General features: G+C 42.0%; 1 protein-coding gene across 5 annotated transcripts in view; it reads left to right on the plus strand.

The window, feature by feature from the left end:
• STARD13 (StAR related lipid transfer domain containing 13) overlaps window positions 1–19,175 on the plus strand; it is a 260,589-nt gene that overhangs the window by 193,895 nt on the left and 47,519 nt on the right. The window lies entirely within an intron of this gene.

The raw sequence follows: 19,175 nt of genomic DNA on the forward strand, positions 1-19,175 counted from the left end.
AAACAAACAAACAAACAAACAAACAAGATGTGATTAGGACATAGATGGGTTAGTGGAAGGAAGCAACACAATTTGCCCTTCCTGAGTGTGCAGGGAAATTACTAAGACACTCTTTGAGCATATCCAGCTTGGTTGTTTTTTGTTTGTTTGCAAAATCAAGATGTTTACATCAACCAGCTGGCTGTGTAGACACAAATAATGGTATCAGCAATCTGGACTGTTTAAGTCCTTGCTATGTGAAATATGCTATTAGAAAAAATATGTATTTAGGGAGAATTTCTTTCCTTTTAAGAAGTCATAGCTGGTTGGAGAAATCTAGTTGAAGAAATGAAGTATGAACACCTGAGCAAATTACTCCTGATTACAATTTGGATGATAATACTAATGTAATCAATATCCCTGAGCAGTTTGATGGCAGTTAGGGCTATATGTATCTGCGTAGGAATTTGAAGTTTCCAAACAAAAGCCCTGAAGAGAGGTCAGACCTGGAGATAACTGTTAGTTATGGGGAATGGATGAGTTATTTTCCACTGCCTCACAGTTAGTTATGGATTGAACTAGATTAACCAAGTACTCTAGCATATTCTACTTGGGCATTTAAAAATGTGATTGGGGAGATAGAACTAGGGTTAAGGTGCTTGCCTTGAAACAGTCCACACAGAGGACGCCTTCCTCTTGGTAGGAGCAGTTCAATCTGCTCCTCATCCTATAACTTCCCTCTTGGTTTTAACTAAGGGTCTTTTTACTAGTTGGCATTTTTTAAAGGTAAATCAGTCTCTAATGTGCAGCTTTGAGCTTTGATAAATTCTACACACAAGATATGAAACATCTTCCTCATCTTTGTCCTCTTCATCCTCCTCATTTTGCTGATTCCCCTTCTTATCTCCCTCTACCCATATTTCCCACCCCTGGAAACCACTGTTTTGGTCTTTGTGGCTATAGTTTTTTGCCTTCTGCAGATTATATAACTGAAATCGTGCCTTTTGAGTCTATCTTCTTTCACTTTATAATGCATTGAAGATTTATTTATGTGTATTTACCAACAAAAACAGTCACTATGTAGTCTTTCATCGCTTGATATCTTGATACCTATTCTTTTGCAGTTTAAGGCCATTTGGGTGTTAGGCTGGAGTGGTTAATGTGCTAATTTAAATATTCATATTCAAGAAGTTATGTGAGTACATAAATTTTCATTTCTTTTGAGTAAACTCTGAGGGATGGGATTATGCAACCCACATACTACGTGACATTTTAGCTCTTTCAGAAACCACCAAGGGCTAGGGAGATATTTTGAAGGATTGGAGTGAATGCTTTTGACAAGGGAGTCCCTGGTTTTATTTCTAGCACCTCATCGTCCCCCCGTCATGACCTGAAGGATCTGCCAAGCATGGAGCCATACCAAATAAGGCCTATAAAAACAAAACCAAAAAGGGCCAGAGAAATAGTACAGAAGTAAGGGAGCCCATGGTCCATGTGTACACCAGGACCTAGTGTACACCAGGACAGCAGGGGCCTTAGGCCCCAATATTAAAATGCAGCCCAGTTGGCTGAGAACTGCCAATCATGTATTTCTATGTTCTAGTCTATTTCTGTTATCGGTGTGTCTCTCCCTTCAAGGAAGAGACTTGATTATACAACTTTATATGTATGTTGGAGTCTAGCAGTGTCATTATTCCAACTAGGTTTTTTTTTAATCAATTGTTTGGTGAACTTAGTTCCTCTGCCTTTTTGTATTTCAAATTTTAGAATAACTTGTCAATATCTATTTTTAAAAATATTCTGGTCTAACTGCTGGGAATATATCCCAGAGAGGCAAAAAAGTACAATCGAAACAACATCTGCACATGTATGTTCATCGCAGCACTGTTTACAATAGCCAGAATCTGGAAAAAACCCGAATGCCCCAGAACGGATGACTGGTTGAGGAAACTTTGGTACATCTATACAATGGAATACTATGCAGCTGTTAGAAAAAAGGAGGTCAAGAATTTTGTAGTTAAGTGGATGGGCATGAAAAGTTTCATGCTGAGTGAAATGAGTCAGAAAGAGAGAGACAGACATAGAAAGATTGCACTCATCTATGGTATATAGAATAACAGAGTGGGAGACTAACACTCAAGAACTGTAGAAATAAGTACCAGGAGGTTGACTCCATGGCTTCGAGGCTGGCCTCACGTTCCGGGGAAAGGTCAACTCAGAGAAGCGATCACCAACTACATTGTAGTCGAAGGCCATGTGGGGGAAGGGAGTTGCGGGCTGAATGAGGGCTAGAGACTGAGCACAGCGGCCACTCAACACCTTTATTGCAAACCACAACAGCTAATTAGAGAGAGAAAACAGAAGGGAATGCCTTGCCACAGTGGCAGGGTGGGGTGGGGGGGAGATGGGATTGGGGAGGGTGGGAGGGACACTGGGTTTACGGGTGGTGGAGAATGGGCACTGGTGAAGGGATGGGTTCCAAACTTTGTATGAGGGAAGTATAAGCACAAAAGTGTATAAATCTGTAACTGTACCCTCACGGTGATTCTCTAATTAAAAATAAATAAATTTAAAAAAAAAATATTCTGGTCTAGGGGCCGGAGTGATAGTACAGCGGGTAGGGCAGTTGCCTTACACGTGGCCGACCTGGGTTTGATTTCCACCATCCCATATCGTCCCCTGAGCACCTCCAAGAGTGCAAAGTAAGGAGTAATCCCTGTGCATTGCCGGGTGTGACCCTATATATATATATATATATATATACTGGTCTATTGGTTTGAGTTGTGTTGAATCTATAGATAGTTTGTTGAGAATTGATATATTAACACTGTTTTCTAATTCATAAATATACTCTCTATATAGATCTCTCTCTGTTTACTTAGTTTCCTTTTAACTCCAACTTATGATTTTCAGTATATGAATATTATACATCTCTGAAAGTACTTTGTAACTTTTGTGTTTTGTGATGTTATTATGGACTGGAGTGATAGCACAGAGGGTAGGGCATTTGCCTTGCACGTGGCCGACCTGGGTTCTATTCCTCCATCTTCTCGGAGAGCCCAGCAAGCTACTGAGAGTATCCCGCCTGCACGGCAGAGCCTGGCAAGCTATGTATGGCATATTCAATATGCCAAAAACAGTAACAAGTCTCACAATGGAGACGTTACTGGTGCCCACTTGAACAAATTGATGAACAATGGGATGACAGCGCTACAGTGATCCTGTTATAAATAGCACTGGTTTTAATCACTTCACTTTCCTCATTTCTAGTTCATTGCTGGAATATAAATGTTTGTGTGAGTTATCCTTATCTCCTGCAATCTTACTAAACTTAATAATTATTTAATATTACTTTTTATACTTATTTTGTCATTCTTCAAACTTTATGCTAATATATTAATTAAGGATGGCATTGTAAACCTAAGAGTAAAAATTTCTTATACCTCTAGAAATCAGAATTGCAATGGCAAACATTGTCTCTGGTTATGTAGTTCTATTTATAGAATATTGCATATGGCTTATTGAGTCAAACTTTGAATCACCAACGTGTGGGGGATAAATCCTCATCTATTCATGACTGCATGTGAATCTGAAATGCCTTTGACTAATTTCCGGACTTTAATGAGTCGCCTCTCTTTTAATAAAGATGCTTTCAGAAGTGTTATAGGAACGAGTTAGTACAATTTGCATAAAATCATTTATAAATCACATATGTATATATAAAATGTATATATTTACAGATGTAAAGTTCTGGATCAAAAGTCTCATGCCAGCTAGAAAAAATCAGGAAGCCTTATCTTAGGGAGCCTATGACCCCCCAACCCCGAACTTCTGAATCTCTAGTAGTGTCCATGCAGTCATACCTTACAAGGCATTAATATGGGAAGTGTAGCAATATCAGAGATCACAGTGCTCTTGATGAGGGCCCAGCTTATAGAAAAATGATGAGAGTGGCAGGAGGTTGTTATAATTGGACTAATTCTTATGACAGTCATATCTCCAAAAATATTATGAAGTACAAAATAATTTGGCTCGAGGTGTGCAGACTAACATTCTTAGGGCTTCCAGTCATGGGTGGAATAGAGGCCAAAGGAGTAGTCACAGCAGGGTGGATCAAAGGAAATGGGCAGCGTGGGTAGGCAAAAATGGAGGCATTTTTTCTAGAGAGGTCTTGTGTGGAATTGATTTCCCCTTTTTATGAGTTTCACCAACATGCAGATTCAATCCTTACAAATAGCTAGAGGAAAGTAGACAGAAGACGTGCAGCCCAAAGAAATGACAGCACTTTTAAAACTTTAAGATTGATGGGTGGTTAATTAGACATTCCCCCACATATGTGGTCTGTAGTGATTGATACCTGGAGAGCAGTAGGTTATATTCTTATTCATTCCCTTCTTCATGTGCTACAGACCTAGTGAGGGAACTGGTGTGTTCTATTTTTCAGGCATTGCAGGTTTTCCATTTCTCATGCATATTTCAAATGCTAAACTCATGCCAAACCCTAAAGGGAACCATGGCCAGAGGGCAGGTAACTTCTGCCAGGTAAACAATGGAGACTGGAGCTGAAGGTCTTCTGCAAATGTTGCGCATCAGAATTTTGCTCACCTCTGATGTTTTGGAGATGTCTCTCCTATGTGAAGAGACATTGATTGGCCTAAGTCCCAGATTACGCTGGCAAAGTTGCTTTAGTGTATTGAATTTTTTGATTGATTTGGAAAACTTTATTGTCCAAGTATGTCCAAGGCCATTAAGCCCAAACCTGGTGTGTGAGTGCATCACTCTCCTTTCTCAATCTCCAACATTAGACAGGTTTGCTGTGTTTGCTGATGGTGTGAACCTCCAAAAATGGAGACTCATTATGTCTCCTGCTGCTTCTGCAATTTGAACAATGTGGGTGCAAAGAGAGTCTCTAAATGATCGTCTCTGCAAGGCAGAATAGTGCTGTTTCATTATTTTAGCAACAACATTGTAATTGTTTGATTTTTTAATTGAAAAATGTTTTCCCCTGTGAGTAATGAATAGCTAATTGCAAATCTAAATACCTAGATGAGTTAATTGAAACTGTAACTTTGTCAGAATGCAGGAATAGCTAAGGTTTCAAAATAACTTGCAAAGTTGTCACTTCTAAGGCAAATGGGTTTGCAGCAAATCAAAGCCCCTGGAAAGAAATCCTGAAGTAGTATGTTCTGTTAGTATTTTTGGTTGGCAGTATTCACTCTAAATACTAATATATGACCTTCTCAAAATTTCTCCTTTAATGGTAGACCAAGAAAATATCTCCATATCTTTTGTTGTTAATATCTACTTGATTATTCAGTGTTATTAATATTATTTTATGGAGAGATGGAATTCATTAAGATTATAAACATATTGTCACTGTCCTTTGTATTTAAAATGATAATTAATGACAGTTATTTACTATGGGGTCGGATGAGAAAGTGCTGACAAAAATTAATTTACAGGGTCTAAAGAAATAGTGCAGTGGGTAACTTCCCTAGACACAGCTAACCTACCTTTGATTCTGGCATTCAATATAGTCCTCTATGCCTGCCATGAGTGATCCCTAAGAGCAGAACCAGGAGTAAGCCCTAAACACTGTTTGGTGTGGTCCATAAACACAAAAAATAGTTTTACAATTTATTTATTTATAGAAAGGCACATATTTGATATGAGTATGTTAATAATATTAGTACTATAAACACTATTAAATAATGAATATTAACACTCTAGCCCCTTAGAACATTAAATAACAGAAAAAGTACAATATAATATATTGTGTTATGTCTTTTTTATTTTTTTGCTTTTTGGGTCACACCTGGTGATGCACAGGGGTTACTCCTGGCTCTGCACTCAGGAATTACTCCTGGCAGTGCTCAGGGGCCATATGGGATGCTGGGATTTGAACCCAGGTCGACCACGTGCAAGGCAAACGCCCTACCCGCTATGCTATCACTCCAGCCCCTGTGTTATGTCTTATAACACAATAAGTTATAACACAATCTAGTTAAGTGTGACACTTAACTAGACTGAAACCTTGGGCAATAGGGTGACATGGAAAAGGTGGTCACTTCCAACTTTAAAAATCTGAGTCTGTGGAACGGGAGAGATAGTACTGCTGGTAAGACACTGCCTTGCATGCAGCCAACCTGGGTTTTATCTTGGCACTCCATACACTCCCCTGATCATCATCAGGAGTAATCCCTGAACTCTAAGCCAGGAGTAAACTCTGAGCAGAGCAGATGTGGCTCAAACCTTAACCCCCAAAATATGAATCAATAAAGAAATATAAATCCTTTGGCTAGGGAGAGGGCTCAGAGTTCTGGACTGTGCTTTTCATGTGAGAGGCCCAGATTTGATCACCAGTACTGTGCCCAGTTATCCCTCCCAAGTGGTACCAGAAGTGACCCCCAAGCAACAGAGCCAGGCCTAAGCACCTCTGGGTGTGGCCCCTGAACAAAAATAAAATAAATTCTTACCTCAAAGTAGTATGTTTTTATTTCTTTTTTTTTTTTTTATTGAATCACCAAGTGGAGGGTTACAAAGTTCTCAGGATTATGTCAGTTATACAATATTCAAACACCCTTCCCTTCACCAGTGCCCATCTTCCATCATCAACCCCCCCAGTATATCTGCCGCCCCCTCCCACCTCCCTAGTCCCCACCCTTGTACGTGATAAGTTTCACTTCATTCACGCTTATCTCGATTACATTCCATGTTTCAACACACAACTCACTACCGTTGCTGGGGTTTCCCCCCAAAAAGAAAAAGACAGTCCTATTGCCAATGAGGCATTTGATAGTTCTCCATTACTAAGAATATAGAGATATTAAGTCCTGCTGTTTGTTACATAACTTTTCTTTTTCCCCCTTGCCCCGCGCCACCGAGTTCACGCCTGTTTAGTAATTGCCACGCTGTCTGACAAAGGGAGAAAAACCGAAGAGGATGGTTATTTCCCGTCATCAGCCGGAGTGGGGCTCTGGCTTAGTTGATAGTCTAGTAGAGTGTCTGCAAGCAGTTTCTGGAACCAAAGGTCTTGCGCTGATATCGGCTCCGGTTCGAGATACCACCAGCGTCCCGCTGGTCCATGTACCTAATTTTTCCCCACTTCTCTGAGCACAAAATGGAGAGACGCACCCAAACGCGCGGCGCAGCTGGCGGGGGATCGAGGGCGGGGAAGTACCGGTCTCCGCCCACATCGGACACTTAAAGAGAGTGCAGCCACGTGGGCTTTCCCATTTCTCCGTGCCTGCACCCCCAGAATGACTGACGAAGAGGAGGAAGCTGCTTGGGACACCAGCATCCCACCAGCAACCTGCAGTATGTGACTTGAGAGTTTCCGCCAGGTCCCCCGTGCAGAAATCTCTCTCTCTCTCCTTCAACTTTTTCCCTGGACTTTAGACAGAAACCCAAAACCGCGCGGCCGCAGCAATATGTAATGGTTCCTTCTTAATGGGTCGGACTTTTGTGGGTGATCCTAACAAGAATAGTATTTTGTTGAAATATTGAAGGCAATCAAAATGGTAGCCATCTCTCTGACTGAACTAAGCTATATCCCCACGCCGGCTGAGAAGAAATATCCTTCTTTCTCGGGAAGAAACGTGGTGTGGTGTCAAACATAGTGTGATGTCCATTAAGCAAACAGACCTGGTGGCGTGGGAATGGGAAATAAGGGGAAAAATTAGGTACATGTTTTTATTTCTTTAAAACACAAAGTGTTTACCGTGTATTGAATACTCATGATGTGCAAGCATTTTATAACTTCTTCCTCATTCAAATTCTCAAAAAGGAAAGCTCTGACTTTGTTTCATATGTGGAAAATCATTTGCCCACTTGCAGCCAGGGCAAGGCTGTGCTGGGACTCAGCCAGGACTTGTGGAGCTTCCAAGGAGAGCTGCAATCTGCCTGTGAAATACAATTTGGAGTACTTTTCAGTTTTCTCTTCACAGCTAGAATTCTTTGAAAGATGTCTATCTTGCTTTGTGATTTTTTTGATTTTGACTTCTACCAAGGTTAGAGACATACCTTTCTTTTATACCTTTCTAAACAAGCATAGGTAGAAAATCCTGTTGCATTTGAACCTTATACTTCATGGAACTTTAAAAAAAAAAAGCTTAAAATGAGAGTTGAAAATGCACTTTGTTCTTTAGAAAGAAATCAGAACTGATTCCCAGTCAGAGAATAGCAGGACCTGCCACTTGCTCCTGCAGTTCACTTCATCAAAGCTGGCTCTCCAGGGCCTCTCTTTGAGACAGAGACAAAGAGAGGCAGAATCCTCCACCTGCAGAATGCCCCAGTTCACGGCCAGAGGGAGAGCAGCTTGTTGCCCTCTTAACATCTGGTCATATTTGCACTTGTCACAAACGAGATGAAGCTGTTGGCATCTAATGGAGAGACAAGGGTGCTGCTAAATCCACTGTCATGCACTGGGCAGCACCTCTCCCCCGCCCTCCACACACACCTTGCTCTAAGAATGAGCTCATCCTGAATGTCACTTGTGCCCAGGTTGAGAGCTGAGTTATAGTTTCTGTGAGAGTCATGCAAGGCACCTCAGCCGGGATGTGGATGCACTGAGGGCTTCCTTGCTTCTTTGGGTTTTGTTTGGTTGGTTTTTGTTTGGGGGCCTCACCTGGGATTGCTCAGGGATCATTCCTGGCTCTGCACTCAGGGATCACTCCTGGCAGTGCTCAGGTACTGAACCCAGGTAGACTATATGCAAAGCAAGCATCCTCCACACTGTGCTGTCTCTTAGACAGCCCCTTCTTTACCTCTTGACAAAGGTAGAAGCAGCTGCCCAGACCAGAACAACTTGGTGCTGGTGGCAATACTGCTGCTGGCAGTGGTGTTTGGGGGATACATCCAGTAGTGCTCAGGGCTTACTCCTGGCTCTGCACTCAGGGCTCACTTCTAGTGAGGCTGAGGCTTGGGGATCATGTGAGGTACCAGAGGTTCCAACCAAGGTCATTGGCATGCAAGGGAAGGAAAAACCTTAGCCCCTCTGCTCAGAAAAGATGACATTTTGATGTGCTGTCTCGAATTCTTAACTTTTTCATCATTCGTTAGTTTTTAACCAGATTAGTAAGAAAGACATCCCTATCCCACCACAAACCTCAGTTGAGTGTAGCGTCTTTAGTATAGAGATTGGCTTGGAGGTACAGACAAATGTCAACATAGCTGGTCCAACATGTAGCACTGTAGCATTGCATTGTCCTCCCGTTGCTCATTGATTTGCTCAAGCAGGCACCAGTAATGTCTCCATTGTGAGACTTGTTGTTACTGTTTTTGGCATATTGAATACACCACAGGGAGCTTGCCAGCCTCTGCCATGCGGGCGGGATACTCTCAGTAGCTTGTCAGGCTCTCCAAGAGGGATGGAGAAATCAAACCCGGGTTGGCCACGTGCAAGGCAAACGTCCTACCCACTCTGCTATCGCTCCTGTCCCAATATGATTTTTCATATAATTATATGAACATATATTAATTTAGTGAAAATATTTGCATTTTAAACATGGGCTCTTAATACCTTTCTCAGCCAGGAATTCAAAATGGCATGTCTCAACTTTGAGGGAAGAATACACTAGAAACTACAAACTAGGACAGCAGCCTGAGAAGAGATGAGTGTGTATTTGTAAATGTTATTCATGTATCCAGTTATCTATATTGGATATCTGCGTTGCATTATTTAAAGTATTGTCAGTGCTTTGCAAATAAACAAGCATTGCTTTGCCAGATGAATAATAGACTGTGGCTAACATTCAGTGTTTACACTGTGCTCAGAAGTGCAGGAAACTGTGCAGGAGTCTCATGTAAACAAGGGCACCAGGTGTTGCAGGGGCTTACTGACATGTTGAGATGACATACACATACTATGGGTCTGCGCTGCTGGGTGGCCGTCCTCTTCCCCCATGGTTGCAGCCAGCAGCTATGGGAGGGAGCCCAGCAGAGTGGGCCCAGTTTCCATAGAAGGGAAGCGGCGAGGGTCTGAGGAGAGTGGGAAGAGCAGAATGGGCTGTGCAAGTAGCATGAGTGGTGGAACTGGGCAGGGGTCTCAGATGGAAGCAGAAGTGCGAAGTCAGCTCCGAGAGCAGGAAGGGGTGATGTCACTGCAGGGAGCATCCAGATAGATGTTTGAGACCAGCACTCACTGACAGGGCAGGGGCCTCACATCTATAACAGAGGGAAAGGAAGCAAGAGACACCCATAATTTTGGGACATCACATGCTCTAGCCCCTCCAGACACTTGCCCACCCCCCTCTCTCTCCAGGGAATGTTTTGTTCTTGGCTCTCCGCTTTAAACCCCTCTCAGAAACCTCTGGTTGCTTCAAATGTGATTCATTTTCACTAGAGAAAATCTCTGTTAAATGTAATTGCTGTGAAGAGCTGAAAAGCAAAAGACACCCCATCTGATGTTGCCATCGCAGGCCTTATGTGAATATAAGGTGAACCTGCAGCCCCACATATCAAAGAAACTCAGAAAACATGGACTTAAGTTTTGAGTGTTTTTTGAAAAATTATTTACTTGGGGCCAATGTTGAATATTAGCTTTTATTGATTTGGCAGAGGAGCTTATCTTTTGACAAACCTTGACGGTCATGAATAGTATTCTGTGTCAATTCTCTTTCCAATGAAATTGCGTTTTCTTCTTCAAATTTCAGTCCCACTCACACATCCGTGTTCCTGCCGACCACATCTGCAGGCTCTGTTCTCCAAGCACAGCTGGAGAGGTCGGCGCTTGCGCTGTTTTCTGCCACTTCACGGCGAGTTGCTGGGGACAGCTGGAACTTTCTGAGCTGGAGGAGAGGCCACAGGCGGGCAGCTGTGCTAGGACAGCCCAGGGGGAAGCTGAGGCCCTGCTTTCTTGACTTCGAGGTGGCCTTTCTGAACTGTGACTACACCACTCTCTCTCCTTTCAAAACCTGGGGTACCCCACCCCCATCACCACCCCCCTCACCCCCATCCCACCCCCCTCCTTGGTGGCTGGCCTGTGATTTCCCAAAGGCCTCACCCTGGCTGCACTGTGAGTTCCCTACCAGCCTTGACAGCTTGGCCTCTCTCTCCACCCTGTTTGCAGAATCTGTTTTGTAAACTCCCCCATGCAGCTGGGAGACCTTTCCCAGGCCCTGAGGGCCACCCCACAGAGGAAGAGTGGCTGCACCCCAAGGCTTTCCTTTGATCTCACCCCTCACCCCCACCCCTTTCTGGGGCTTTGTCTCTAGTGTTTGGGCCACACCCTGAATACCACTAAGCCCAGGGGCCTGGGGACCTCTAGTGTGAGTGGAGGGGCAGAAGTTCAGAGCCGGCTTTAATCAGGATTGCACGTTAGAGGGTATCCTACCCTTGCTTGTTCTCCCTCCCATGCCTCTGGCAGAATATAAGAAATATCACAGGAAACTGGCCATTAAAGCAGCATGGGAGATCTTTTAAGCAGTCTACAGTGGAGCGGTTGAAATGAAAAATAGGAGGCGGGAATGAGTTCCAGGCCTCCTCACCATCTCCACACAGGGCACTTCTGTGTCTCCCTGGGCCTCTGAGGCCCTGCTGTGTAAGGCTCCTCCCTGTCTTGGCTAAACCAGTCTTCTTCCTCCCATTCATTACCACGGACCCTCCCAGCAAGAAGGCTGCCCCGCCTGTTCCGTGTCCTTCTCGTGGCCCTGTGTCCTCTCGAGCATCCCCACTGCTGTGTGGATGTCTGGCTCTCTTTCCCTCTGACCACCTCCTGCCTCCAGTTCTGCTTAGCTGAGCATGCCCAGAACCTTCCAGCAGTTTCTCATTCCCAGTCGCCAGGACTGGGTCTTGCGAAGATGAGCCTCAGGGCCGTTGTGCTGAGCATGAAGTCAGTTGACTTTCATTTGGAGCCAGGAAAATCACCTGTCAGTTCATGAGTTATTTTATTTCCTTTTCAATATTAGAGAAATATTGTGAATATTATAAAGCAATGTTGTAAATGGCTCATGTTCTCCCCGAAGTGCTCCTTGGCTAAACTTCCTAGTGGAAATGCTCATGGTCTGTCTTCACTTTCTCCAGACCCATTTTCTGCTTGTCCCCCTCCTGCAGCTCTCTCTAAAGCTGCCCTCGCTAACTACTAACCCCTTGAAGGCATATAAGCCTTATTTTAGGTTTCAGATCACTTACTCTTTCTTGAGCGTCTGCCACACTCACCAGCTGCTGCCTCTCCTTTGGTGATGCCCTTTAGCTTCTTTAGCTTCCAGGGATACCCTCTTCAATGACTTCTTGCCCTGCTCCAACCATACTTTTCCCCACGCCAGCTCCTCCTCCTCAGACCCAATCTTAAATGAAACCCTCTCTTTTGCAAGCCTCTGAATTCCCCCTGGATGACTGGTTCAATGACTGTGTCTTTAAACGTGTGAGCGCGCCTGTGTCACAAGTATGCTGGGTCAGTCCCACATGGGATTAGACACCACAAGGGCCCAGTGTGAAGAACAGAGCCAAGCATGAGCTCAGTATCTTTCCCATATCCTAGCCTTCCCTCTGTCACTGTTTCCTTTGTGAAAGGTCATTTTCACAAAAGCCTGGAATCTAAGTCATCTTCATCTCCCCCCCACCCTTGTAGTTTCCACATCCATCAATGACCAAGGCAGGCGTCACTTACACTGCCTCTTTTGCTTTGCCATCTCTCACCTAGATTATAGCCATCCTCTCACTCTTCAGCTCATCCTCTGCCCTAAAATCAGTTGTGTATCCATGATTATGTATGCAAGCATGTATGTTACTCTTCTGTGTGTTGACATTCACTAGCTTCCCACTGCCCACAGATAACTCCTGACCTCTTCATTTTGGCCCTCTGTGACTTAGCCTTGCCTGCGAGTTATTTCAAACACTCTTGTGTCTCTAGGGTCTCTTGTGTCTCAAAGACTACTAGAATTATTTTGCTGCAATGCTAGTGCATACTATGTGTTACCTGCTTGCTTTTCTGTAATTCTTCTAGTCCAGCAGCAGATTTCTCTTGGTGCTTGTTCACAGCCTTCCTCAAATGTTACATCTGGGAGATTTGGGCCTTGTGTACTGGCTGGAGTGATAACACAGCAAGTAGGGCATTTGCCTTGCACGCGGCCGACCTGGGTTCGATTCCTCCGTCCTTCTCGGAGAGCCTGGCAAACTTCCAAGAGTATTCCACCCACACAGCAGAGCCTGGCAAGCTACTCATGGCATATTCGATATGCCAAAATCAGCAACAGCAATTCTCACAATAGAGATGTTACTGGTGCCCACTCGAGCAAATCGATGAGCAATGGGATGACAGTGATACAGTACTGAAAAAGTGAGTTGCTTATTGCCCAGACCTGACTGTGCAATCCACAATGTCAGAGACCACATCTTGTTCCCCTCTGTATCCACTTATGAATACCACCCAATCTTGTTTAGCAAGGTCAAATGACTGAATTGTCTCTTCTCTTCCTATTGATTGTCCTACTAGAATATCAAATTTCACCCTTATAATGAGACTTTAGACTATATCTTTACTTTTGACATTACTAATACATTATCTGTTTTAAAGGAGTCTAAAGACAACAGAAATGAATGAGTTCAAGTAGTCATATAATTTCATTTGAAAAGGTCAAACTACTTTGCTGATATTAACACATAAAACCAGTTTGTTCAAAGCACAGAGCACAGAGACTTCTTTATGTGTCATGGACTTTTTTTTTCCAGTGGAAAAAAAATAGAAAGATGAAGGAAACTGCTATTTATTGAATTTCGTGCACTAGGTACATGACATATGCTCTCATATTCAAGCACTTCTAAAATTCTTGGGTAGGCAGAACCAGAGAGATCACTAGAGAGTAAGAAGTTTTCTGTTGTTAGTTAATGTGCGGCTCCTTGAAGAAGTGTTCCTTTCTAAATCTTATTCTTCTTATCTGAAAATAAGAGTCAGACCAAATGGCTCCCAGAGTCTGCCAAGCTTCATTGTTGCCTTAGCAAACATTTACTGAGTGGACTCACTCCGAGCCAGCACCTGTGCAAGAGATTAAGGATGCAAATGAGATAATGCTATTAGCCTGTCGTATTCAGTACAGGAGAATGACTCAGTTATTTTTATTATACAAGGCCTATTGCAACCACCTAAAGTCATTCACTGGTTAGACCCATATGGACAAAGTATGTTCAGTGAAAAAAAGAATAATCCACTAAGATCATCATCATCAAAACTTTCTGCTACAAATTATGTGGATTTGAAGAATGAATTATGGTTTTAGTACCCAGAAAGGTTCTGGTCTAGTGGAAGGCACACTATTATTGCAACAAATAAGATACATTTTATAATAAAAATGTTTATTCAGGGGCTGGAGTGATAGCACAGTGGGTAGGGCGATTGTCTTGCAGGCGGCCGATCTGGGTTCAATCCCCGGCATCCCATATGGTCCCCCAAGCACCACCAGGAGTAATTCCTGAGTGCAGAGCCAGGAGTAACCCCTGAGCAACACTGTGTGTGACCCCAAAAAGCAAAAAAAAAAATGTTTATTCATGTGCAAATAGTATTTCAGGTAACTAATGTTAGTCTGGGTCAGCATATCATTGTTCTATCATTAAGTTAGTTATGGCAACCATTGGTCTTTTTCTTGTCTCCATAGTTCTGCCTCTTCCAGAATTTGCATATTTGGAATCATATAGTAGGTAGTCTTTTCAGATTGCCTTTGACTTAGAAACCTACAGTTAAACTTCCTGTATTTCTATGCTTCAATGGCTCACTGGTCATTAGTATTGCATAATATTCCACTGTCTAGAGGCAACATAGATTATTTACTCACTCACCTAATAAAGAACATTTTAGTTGCTTCCATATTTTGATAATTATGAATAAAGCAGCTATAATCATTCATGTACAGGTTTTTATGTGGCTAATTTTTTTCAAAGGTTTGGGTAAATACCAAGGAGTGTGGTCACACCATCTTAAGGTAAAAGTTTTGTAAGAAACTGCCAATCTTTCTCGCAAAGTGACTATACAATTTTACATCCCTACCAGTAACAAATGGAGTTTCTAGAGTGTACATCTTTATCAGCATACGGTATTATCAATAGTTTAGAATTTTTCCATTCAAGTAGTAGTACCTCATGATTGTCATAATTTGAAATTCCTACTGTCATATGTTGTTGAACTCTTTCATGCATGTTTATTTGACATTTATGAATCTTCCTTGATAAAATATATGTTCATATCTTTTGCCTGTGTTTCAGTTATCTTGTTCTCTTTTCCTTTTTTCCTTTGTTCTGAGTTCTCTGTATATCTTAGGTAAAAGTCCTTTGTAAGATATGTTTTTTTGTAAATATTTTATTGAAGACTCTGGCTTCTCATACACTTGATTGTCTCTAGCAGAGTGAAAGTTTTTTCCTTTAATTTAAATAAATTCAGCTTATAATGATTTCCTTCACAGATTTTGTCTTTGGGTATATCTGGAAAAATATCATCAAACAAAAGGTTATTAGGTCTGTTCCTATCATCCAGGAGTTTTATAGTTGTGTGTTTATTTTTAGGTCTATAATTCATTTTTAATTAATTTTAATTTTTTTATTGGACTGTTCATGAATATTAGTTTGTCTAGCATTAAAGGTACTTACTGGCATAGTCCATTTAAAACAAAACAATGGGATATGGAGATAGGATAACTCAAGGGGCTGGAGTGCATGCCTTGTATACAGAAGCCCCACATTTGCTCCCTGACACCATTTGGTCCTCTAGCACTACGGGTCTGCAAGGAAACTATCCCAGATTATCTGGGGGGTAGGGGGAGAGGGGGCAGGAGTAGCCCCTAAATATGGTGTGACTCCAAACAAACATTGAATCGAATTAACTTTTATAAGGATGTAAGGTCATTGTCTAGAGTGATATTTTGCATGTACTTATCCAGTTATTTCAGGAGTATTTGTTGAAAGACTTTTCTCCATTATACTGCCTCTGCTTCTTTGTCAAGGATCAGTTGACTGTATCTGTGTAGGAGATGAGAATATCTAATCTCCCTATTCTGTTCTGTGACCTATTTCCAACTTGTTTTGTCAATGTCATACTGGAGTTTTGTTTGCTTGTTTTCCTTTTTATTTATGGGTCACATTCAAAGCAATGCTCAGGGGCGACCTTGGCTTGGTGCTCAGAGGTTATTCCTGATGGTACTTATAATATTATGCAATGCTGAAGATTGAACCTGAGCCCACCACATGCCAAGCATGTATTTCAGCCCTTTGAGCCATCTCTCTGACCCTATATCACATTGTTTTAATTACTTTAACTTCATAGTAATTTTTGAAATTGGATAGCACCAATCTTGCCACTCCATATCCCATTGTTTTGTTTTAAATAGATTATGCCAGTAAGTACCTTTAATGCTAGACAAACTAATATTCATGAACATTTCAATAAAAAATTAAAATTAATTCAATATCTTACTTGTTATTCTAGGTCATTTACCACCATATAAATCTTGGAATGGGTTTCTTATAATTTTTGTTTATCATAGGACATTTCAAACATTGTAGTGTGATAACTCTTAAAATAAGATACCACCCACTCAAGCTTTTTTTTTATTAGTTTATTTTTAATTAGAGAGTCATTGTGAGGGTACAGTTACAGAACCATACATCTTTGTGCTCATGTTTCCCCCATACAAAGTTCAATAACCCATCCCTTCACCAGTGCCCATTCTCCACCACCAGTAAACCCAACATCCCTCCCCTCCTCCCCAGTCCCATCTCCCCCCACCCCACCCTGCCACTATGGCAGGGAATTCCCTTTTGTTCTCTCTCTCTGATTAGGTGTTGTGGTTTGCAATAAAGGTGTTGAGTGGCCATTGTGTTCAGTCTCTAGTCTGTATTCGGCCCACATCACCCTTCCCCCACATGACCTCCAACCACATTTTACTTGGTGGTCCCTTCCCTGAGTTACCCAGAATGAGAGACCAGCCTCCAAGCCATGGAGACAATCTCCTGGTACTTATTTCTACTATTCTTGGGCGTTAGTCTTATAGTCTATTATTCTGTATTCCACAGATGAGTGCAATCTTTCTATGTCTGTCTCTCTCTTTCTGACTCATTTCACTTAGCATGATACTTTCCATGTTGATCCACTTATATGCAAACGTCATGACCTCATTTTTTCTAACAGCTGCATAGTATTCCATTGTATAGATGTACCAGAGTTTCTTCAACCAGTCATCTGTTCTAGGGCACTCAGGTTTTTTCCAGATTCTGGCTATTGTAAACAGTGCTGCGGTGAACATATAAGTGCATATGTCACTTCGACTATACTTTTTGGCTTTTCTGGGATATATTCCCAGCAGTGGTATTGCTGGGTCAAATGGGAGCTCAACCTCTAGTTTTTTGAGAATCGTCCATACTGTTTTCCAAAAGGGCTGAACTAGCCGGCATTCCCACCAGCAGTGTAGAAGGGTCCCTTTCTCCCCACATCCTCTCCAACAGCGGTTGCTTTTGTTCTTTTGGATGTGTGCTAGTCTCTGTGGTGTGAGGTGGTATCTCATGGTTGTTTTGATCTGCATCTCTCTGACGGTTAGTGATGTAGAGCACTTTTTCATGTGCCTTTTGGCCATTCGTATCTCTTCCTTGGTAAAGTTTCTGTTCATTTCTTCGCGCGCCTGTAGTCCCAGCTACTCGGGAGGCTGAGGCCGGAGGATCACTTGGGTCCAGGAGTTCTGGGCTGTAGTGTGCTATGCCGATCGGGTGTCCACACTAAGTTCGGCATCAATATGGTGACCCTCCGGGAGCGGAGGACCACCAGGTTGCCTAAGGAGGGGTGAACCGGCCCAGGTCGGAAACGGAGCAGGTCAAAACTCCCATGCTGATCACTCAAGCTTTGTTGTTATTTTTCTGTTCATTTAGTGATATTGCTGAAGTAATTCTCCAAGGTTGGAATTCTTTTTTGTATAGAACACTGAAGTCTTGACTTAATTTAGTGGCAGGCAGATGTTTAGACAGAGATTTCTTTAAATGCACTAAACCAGTATATATCCCATCCTTGCCACGGGATACTTTGTTCATAGTGGGTCCAGCAGCACATGAGTAATTATGTTGTATTCTTTCATTCCTGTGTAGAAGATCAAGGTCAGTCAGAGGAGAGATAGTAGATTGTGTCAGGTATTTTCTGGGCATACACACACACTTCTGCACGTGACCATCTAGATTCCTAAGAATGTGTCCAAACTTTTCTAACTCTTCAATGAACATCTTATATCCCCCACTATTCCTGATATCACTTTAGGTTCCCATCTTGTTAGACCCAGTTTTTATTACCATTTCATGCAACTATGATGGGTAAATAATACTGCTGATTGCTTTTTAAAATAACTTTTTAATTGAATCACTGTGAGATATGCTAGTTGCTTTTTAACAAACACCCTGAGAAATAACTGTTTTCATGATGAACCAGGAGGTTGAATAGGGTAAATCCTGTAAATGAACATCTGGGTAATTTCTAGATAACTCAAGTTTGACAGTTATTTAACAATGGAATTCTGGGTGAGCTCAAACCCTTTCCGGTGGTTGCCAAAGTCCTTATTTTCAGTTCTGGTTGTGATGCTGTAGATTTTCTTTCTTTCTTTCTTTCTTTCTTTCTTTCTTTCTTTCTTTCTTTCTTTCTTTCTTTCTTTCTTTCTTTCTTTCTTTCTTTCCTTCCTTCTTTTTTCTCTCTTTCTTTCTCTCTTTCTTTCTTTCTTTCTCTCTTTCTCTTTCTTTCTTTCTCTTTCTTTCTCTCTTTCTCTCTTTCTTTCTTTCTCTCTTGCTCTCTTTCTTTCTTTCTCTCTTTCTTTCTTTCTTTCTTTCTTTCTTTCTTTCTTTCTTTCTTTCTTTCTTTCTTTCTTTCTGTCTTTCTCTCTCTTTCTTTCTTTCTTCTCTCTCTCTCTTTCTTTCTTTCTTTCTTTCTTTCTTTCTTTCTTTCTTTCTTTCTTTCTTTCTTTCTTTCTTTCTTTCTTTCTTTCTTTCTTTCTTCCTTGGTCATGCTCATAGATGCTCAGAGGTTACTCCTAGTTCTGTGCTTAGGAATTACTACTGGCAGTGTTTGAGGGACCATATGGACCAGGGATGAACTACGCTATGTGCTCTCTCTCCAGCCCCAGCTGTAAATTTTCAAAGCTCCTTCATTCCTGACATTAGGAATATGGGAATTGGGAAATTTGAATGCTACAAAAGTCACTAATCCTACATGATTCAGCCACTTATTCATAGATACTATTTGGATT

This window comes from Sorex araneus, chromosome 1 (genome assembly GCF_027595985.1).
Source record: "Sorex araneus isolate mSorAra2 chromosome 1, mSorAra2.pri, whole genome shotgun sequence".
NCBI lineage: Eukaryota > Metazoa > Chordata > Mammalia > Eulipotyphla > Soricidae > Sorex > Sorex araneus.